Genomic DNA, 7,896 nt, shown 5'->3' with positions numbered 1-7,896 from the left:
ACATCCACGGGCTGCATTAGTCTCTCATGTCTCAGCATCATCCTGGGAATTCACGTTGGACTGCTTGATTATCCTTTAGAGACGCTGTGTGTCTGCAGACAGACCCTTTTTTGTAGGTGCCCCCTGCAGCCTTTGGTCCAAGTTTTCTCACCTTGTAGTTTGGCTTTATGAAAGCTGTGACACATTTTCATCTGACCAGAATCTGAAATTGCTCTGTACAACCACCTAAATCCCATTGTCATTTTCCATTCCTCCAACCCTTTCCACAAAACATTTTATCTGTGGTGACTTTGTACTTATTTTCAGGTTGCTGGGACAGTTCAACACCTCTGAGCTTGATACTGATCCTGCAGATCCTCGCTGTAAACACGTGTTTCGGGGAGGACGTTGGCAGTTGTTAGTGTCATGCATGCTCTGCTAACACTGAGTGCTGAGTTTGTTCTGTCATACTCCCCGATGTAGTTCTGTGATGTGCCCACTGTTAATTAGCCAAACAATCTCTAAGAATTAAATAAGCTTTTGTTAAACAGACTTATGTTCCACACAACCCTGTTGCCTGGCATCAACTGTATATCTAGCCTTGAATTCTCTGTTAATTAAGCCCTTATCAGGTTTCCATTATTTTGCCTGTGGCATCAAGGAAAGTAGTCCACAAGTATCTGGTCACCCCTCTGTGCCCTGCTCAGACAGTGAGATGCTTCCAGCCCCATAAAATTTCCAAGAGTTAAAATTATCTCCATGAAGCCAGAAGTTTCCCTGTCCAACTCTTAAAGAACTTGGGGGGAGTTGGACTAGGTGATCGTTAAACGTCTCTTCCAACCCACAGGTCCCTTCTGACCCAAAACATTCTACGCTTCTGTGAACCCTGGGGTGTAGACACCTCCGGGATGGTGATAGAAAACCATTTCTCACTGTCAAACATTGCTTCACACTAGTCAGTCCACAACCTAACAACCAGCTATTTCTTTTGTCCCACTGTGATGCTACTGGAGCATCCTGCTTCTTAGGGGAACAAGAAGCAGGTATTTTTGGAACGCTTCTACTTTTATAATCATGTTACTGCTTTTAAAACTGTCTACAAATGGGCCAATATGATTACCAGGAATTGTTCTTTAAGAGGTCGAAAGTTCTTGGGAGCTCAAAAATCCTTGCACCGGTATAGCTCACACCAGCTTATACCAGAGTAAGTGTAAATTTGTTTTATCTGGCAATTTGAAGTTTATCAACCAGAGACACAAGTTGTTTACATGCAGAGCTAGTTCGTTCTGGGATGGCTGATTAGCTCAGCTGCAGTGTCCCTTAAATGCAAAGTTAATTCAGTTACTTGTGCCCTGCTAGAGACTTTTAAACATCCCCTCAGCAGGTTGCACAGTGCCTCTGGCAGTGGTTACAGAGCATCAGCCTATATCAACTGGATTTTAATTGGCCTAGTGGAATCTCCATCCTCCCTTACTCCAGATAATGTAAATATTCCTGTAATTGATTGGTAATAAACTAACAGTGTTGTAAAGTGCAAGCTGGATGTTGCACTATTTGCTCTTTTTCCCCCCAAACTTCATCTTGGGATAAATTACAAGCATTTTTATCCTGTGATATATTTTAGGAGAATGTCTGGAGTAGGATGTCCAAGGATATTTGCCAACTCTGGTTAAATGTCATTCATCTGCTTTAAATTATAAAAGGGCCGTTTGTAGATGCAGGAACAAATCGCTGAGCTTCAGAGAGCTTGGGGAACTGCAGGCTGGTCAGCTTCCCATCAGTCCCTGCAAAGGTGATAGAGCAAATAGAACTGAAGAGCCATTTCCAAACATATTGAGGACAATGAGGTAATTGGAAGTAGTCAGCACGGATTTGTACTGGGGAGGTCATGCTTGACCAACCTGATCACCTTCCACAATGACATGACTGCCTTGGTAGGTGAGGGGAGAGGTGGGGTTGTTCACTTTGACTTTAGCAAAGCTTTCTACAGTTTTTCCTTAGAACAGCCTCACAGATGTATTGGTGAAGTACAGACACATGGATGGTGAGACGGATTGAAAACTGGCCGAACGGCTGGGCTCAAGGGGCTGTGATCACTGGCAGAAGGTCCAGCTGGAAGCTGGTCACCTGTGGTGTACCCGAGGGTTTGGTCGTGGTGCCAGTGCTGTTGTGTATCTTCATTAATGTCTTGGACAGTGGGACAGTGCTGCCTCAGAGAGTTCACAGATGACATAAAATCGTGAGGAGCAGCTGATGTGCCAGATGGTTGTGGTGACATTCAGAGGGACATCAGCAGGCTGGAGAAATGGGACAACAGGAATCTCATTAAATTCAACAAAGGGAAATGTGAAGTTATGCACCTGGGAAGGAAGTAACCCCATATGCCATTGTGAGCTGGGGCCAACCATCTGGAAAGCAGCTTGGCCGAGAAGGACCTGGAAGTCCTGGTGGACAAGTGGAACGTGAGCCAGCCACGTGCCCTTCCAGCAAAGGCCAACAACATCCTGGGCTGCATTAGGAAAGGTGCTGCCCGCAGATCAAGGGAGGTGATCCTTCCACTTCTGTCACCAGTTCAGCACTGGTGAAACTCATCTGGAGTGCTGTGTCCACTTCTGGGCTCCAGAATACAAGAAAGACATGGGCATACTGGAGGGAGTCCAGTGAAGAGTCACAGAGATGACTAAGGGACTGAAGTACCTGACATACAGACTGAGAGAGCTGGAGTTGTTTAACCTGGAGAAGAGAAGGCTCAGGAGGATTTTACCAGTCTGATACCTCATGGGAGTGACTAAAGAAGACGAAGCCAGTGGTGTCCAGTGACAACTCACAAATCGAAAAACAGAAAATTCCATTTATACATTTAAAACTTTTTTACTGTAAGCATGGTCAAACATGGACACAGGTTTCCCAGAGAGGTTGTGGAGTCTCTATCCTTGAAGATACTCAAAACCAGGACAACATGGTCCTGGGCAGCTTGTCCTAGGCAGGGAGCAATGGGTTGGACTACCTGATCTCCAAAGGTCCCTTTCAACCTCAGCTGTTTTGTCATTCAGGGAGTACAGGAACTCGGTATTTGAGGGATTATGACTTGACCTCTCTGTCCATTTCTGATTCCCTTCCCCTTAAGCAGAGCTGAGCAGCCTAGAGCACAGGACTAAAAGCTTTCCCCAAAACAAATGTGCTCCAAGTACAACAGCAGCAGTCTGTGGTGTGTATACACCAAAATAAGAGGGACTATAATTTTTTTGGAGTCAAAGTCTGTTCATGCAGGTAAGAAGCTACAGTTGGCTTCCTGCAATCAACAGGAAAGATGCTCCTGTAAATGAACATGACAAGTCATCATTACTCCTGATATTTCTTTCCTGGAAGAGAAAAAAGTCTTTTTGAAGTGGTTTTATCAGAAAGCAAGATCAGAAGTTATTGTAGCTTCGTAGCTCTCTGTCCAGCAGCCCCCAGCAGCAGGAAGCAGGCTGCCACCACAGCACATGAGGAAATGGATTGTGCTTTCTCAGGTGTTTCTCTTAGTGCTGACCAACTGTTCCTCACCCTCTTGACTCCAAGACCTCTTTTAGGGCTCATATACATAGAGAAATCAGCCAGCATTGCTGCCTGGGTGGATGCAGCAGCTATATGGGGAGGCGTGTTACAGCAACAGCGCCAGTCTGTGTCTCCCCAAAGGCAACCTTAAATCCGGTCACATCCTTTCCAGTTGTCTGCCATCTGTGACATTTCTGCTGTAGAAGAGTCTGTGTGCTTAATGTTCAACGCACACCAGGTGCTGCAGCGGGTCTGTGGAGCGAGGAAACCCCTGGAACACGGAGACTTTTGACAACACAGGAAAAAACCACAAGCAGCGATTACAGGGGCTACAGATATTTCTGCTGAGACTTCAGCACCCCTGGAACGTGACCCTCACTCTGTTCATGTCTTTGGCACAAACAGTCCAAGTAACTGTCAAGCTGAGCTGACTGCAGCTCTGCACCTTGGCCTGTGGCTTCTCTCTTACCTTAATGAAGAGGGAAAGGTAAGACCCTCTGTGCAGGGTGGTACTTTGGAGCAGCTGATCGGTAGCTCCCAAATGCGATGTTGGCCATGTGGTTCCTTGAGCCCTGCAGGGAGCTGAAGCCATCCTGACATTTGTTCTTCCAGATGAAGAAGCTTTGGGGAGACTAAGGAAGCTGGGAGACAAAGCACAGAGGTTTTTGTTTTCTGGTAACACTGTGAACTTGCTCACTTTCAGTCTCTGACAAAATGGGCTGCCCTTGCCCAAAGAACGCTTCAAGCGTGGTGTTCCTGGCATGTCTTAATTTATTACTCCATTTACTGGACCTTGAAAGCACCTTGCACTGGAAAAGACTATCCTGATCCTCCATTCAGAAGCAGACACGACGAGTACAGCTATGAAGAACTAACAGAACCAGTATGAAACTATTCCCACAGCGCTGTCCTGGTTTGGCTTCCTTGTTCTGCAGCAGCGGTGCCACCAGCTGGCAAGAGCTGAGATCCCAAGTCACAAAGATCAGAAACAAAATCCACTCAAGAAGGAAAGCGATGACAGCCCAGCAAACCTGCAGCAGCTGGGCTGGGAGTTGGAGGCGGGCAGCAGATTGAGTGTTGAAAGGGATAACGTGCACTACCACTCTGTTTGTAGAGTAAAAGCACAGTTGATAGCAACGCAGACCTGCTGCAGGCTCCAGGCCAAGATGGATCTCATCTTGGTTCCACAGCTAGAAATTACCGTGGCCACACACACACACACGCACCAGTGAGAAAACACTGAGGGAACCTGGACTGTTCGATATAAGGAGTAAAGATCATGGCCATGAAACAGTTAAAAATCCCTTCCAGCACGAAGAGATGAGCTGCCCCGCAGAAGGGAACAAACTGCTTCCCCTGCACAGCGAGCAGGAAAGCTACAGGACCTGCAAGACCAATGCTGGGACAAAACAGGTTAATGCCAGAATTAGCTGCTGGGGAAGGATTTGGACTCTGTGGCTGAGATTTAAGCTGGACACACATCTAGGAGGAGCTCGATGAGTATTGATTGTTTTGATACTTCCTGAGGTCCTCAGCCATCTCCAATTCTTTTTGGTCCTATGTGTCAGTTGACAGGTCCCACAGCATCTGGATGCTGAACTCGATGGAGCATCCAATCGATGGAGCTGGGGAGTGAGTAACCCTCATGGCCAGAGCCCTTTCTATAGCTTAAAGGAACTGTCCCTTCACCCTCATCTCACTTTCTTATGAGGCTTAGGGATAGAAACAGAAGCATCATCTCAGCAGGGAACCCATCCTGTGTTAAGGAAGAGTAGCAGTAAGTGACCACCTAGGAAGAAAGCACAGCTCATGAGCAGTTCAGCTCCAGCTTCCACAGAGCAGCTGGCTCAAGTTCATCCAAATCCATGGCTGTAACAGGAAGAAAGCCAGTGGTCACAGGCTGGGCCACCAATGCCTTCTGGCCTCGTCCCACCACACATCTAACCCATCATCTCCTGCATGTCTCCAGGGTCATGATTTTTATTTATTTATTTATTTAATCTCTCAGCTCTCAGTCAGTTTTGGTATAAGGCTCAATAGGATGACAGCATTTACATGCCTTTTAGATGTTCCTCTTCCTCTTTTGGCATCCACAAGCATCAGTAATGCCCACTATAGTACTACAGGGAGCAGAGATGGTGCAGCTGGAGAAATGGTCTCCCATAGCTTGCATGCCAACTGCAGTTTGTCCATGACCATGGAAAATAGCACCTCAGGGTGAGGCCAAGTGTGAATAAGATGGGGATGCAGGAGCTGCTTTTAGGAACATAGTTTTAACCTCCAGCATAAATGTTGGATCCCCTAAGGATGTTCCCCCTCTCCAAAAATTATCCTTCCCAATTCTAGGCAGGGAAAAAGAGGCAGCGAAACAGGACAGCTGGGCAGAGGCCTCACTCTCCTGTGCACTGAAAATACGGTGGAAGATTTAGCACTACAGATGTAGTTTTGGTACACAAGGTCTTCCTCAAACCCTTAGTCCTATATCTAACTGTCTACCTATAGGTCCCTGTACTGTCCGACACTTCCAAGAGGTGATTTCTGTCTCAGAAAAACAAAGTGGTTGAAAGGAAACTCTTGCCCGAGAACAAACTAGGTACCAGAAGAAGGCAACAGGAAGGAGAAGCTTTCAGGAGTGCAACAGTCACAACTCTGCCATTAGATACATTTCCTATGGAAGCAAGGAGAGTTGCTGCAACTGTAGAGAAAAGGACTAACATTTAAGCTATGAAAAATGAGAACAAGCCTTGAACCTGCCCTTGGGATATCAATCCACTCACGGGAGAAGGAAAAACAACAGTTCATTTCCTTCAAATCAGTCATGTCAACACACAGGCTAGACTGTTACAGGGAGAAGCCCAAACCCACCTGCTCTCAAACTGCCCTGGATTTACTTGCAGTGGGATGATTAGCAAATCAAGGAAACCACCAGCCAAGCCAACACACTATACAAATACATTTTATTTAGAGATACCCATAGTAAGATGCACAAATACTTTTTGTTCACCAGTTTTCAGATCACACAACTTCAAGTAGTGGAAAAAACAAACTGCAGTTAATTACAATTATCTATATAACAGGACAGTAGTAAAAGATTCATTTGTCAGACTACAGCATGGTTAATGATACTCAGGTGAGAATGTACAGATCTAGGTATTTAAAAAGTGCATGGGTCATTGCCACATACACTAACATGCTTTTTCAAAGAGCAACATCTTTCCGGCATGTGAACACAGTAACCTGGTTAATGCAAGATGGAAAATTAGGCTTAGTTTGATCTGGAAATGTATCTATTAACAGTTTTCCTCCAAAATGGAAAATTAAAGAGTTACTTGTGACTGACACATGGAAAGCAATCTGTAAAAATCACTATTACATTGTCCATGTAGTCAAGCAACGCACGGATGACCTAAAATTATCAGTTCCAGCCTACAGCTTCACAGCTCTTCTACCACAGTTGTCTTCAGAAGAGTCCGGAGTACATGACTGCATTTAGCAAGCTGGCAGAACAGCTGTCATCTGAGATCCAAGCTCTTGCACCCACATGAAGTTCTTCCACCAAATAAATCTCAATTGTCGAATTTCAAACCAACTCATGTTCCACCTGCAAGCATGTCAACTGGATCGCGTATTGCTGGGTTTCCTGTTAAATTCCCATCTAAACGGAGGGGAAGGTAGGAAGTGGTGCTGATCTGAGAGTAGCTGCATTGGTTTAAAGTTGTATTTAAAACACACGGAACCTGGACTCCTCTCCAGTGTCTCTCAAACCAAGGAAGTTCAGCTTTTTTTTTTCAGCAGGTTCCACTGCAAAATGCAATCCCCATTTTGCTTTTAAATAGGGACAGTGCTGTATGGTGCTTGGGAAAGATCAGCAAAGACCGTGTGCGGATGATTACAGTTCAGAGGAAGCAATCAGTTAAATCAGTCTTCAGTTAAACTTCTTCCATTGCAAACTGAGACAGAATGACTTTTGCATTATAGCTGAGAGGCACATTTTGCACTGATGAACGGAAAACCCCAGTTTACATTGCAACTTTATGTGGATGAGAACACAGACAAACCTCCTGTTAATGCAATCTTTAAAAACAACAAAAAAAAAACCCTCAGTTACTGTTCTTCTATTTAAAATTCTTAAACTGTTCCCTCACCTATTCTACCCAGAGATACCTTTCCATTTGTCTGTATGCAGCTGCTTTTGCTCCCTAAAACTTGTTTGTGTGAGAGATCCTTGGCTTCTGTGCACCGTGGAAGTAGATAAATAATTCTGGTGCTTTACAGGGTGGGCCCCGTACCACGTTCAGGAGAGGTGAGAAAGTCAGTGGGATTTCATAGAGATGCAGTGAGCCCCAGAATAAACAACAAGAAAATAAAAGCCACCAAATT

Source organism: Antrostomus carolinensis, unplaced genomic scaffold (assembly GCF_000700745.2).
Source record: "Antrostomus carolinensis isolate BGI_N321 unplaced genomic scaffold, ASM70074v2 scaffold5992, whole genome shotgun sequence".
Lineage (NCBI taxonomy): Eukaryota > Metazoa > Chordata > Aves > Caprimulgiformes > Caprimulgidae > Antrostomus > Antrostomus carolinensis.
Note: the sequence above shows the minus strand (reverse complement) of the source record.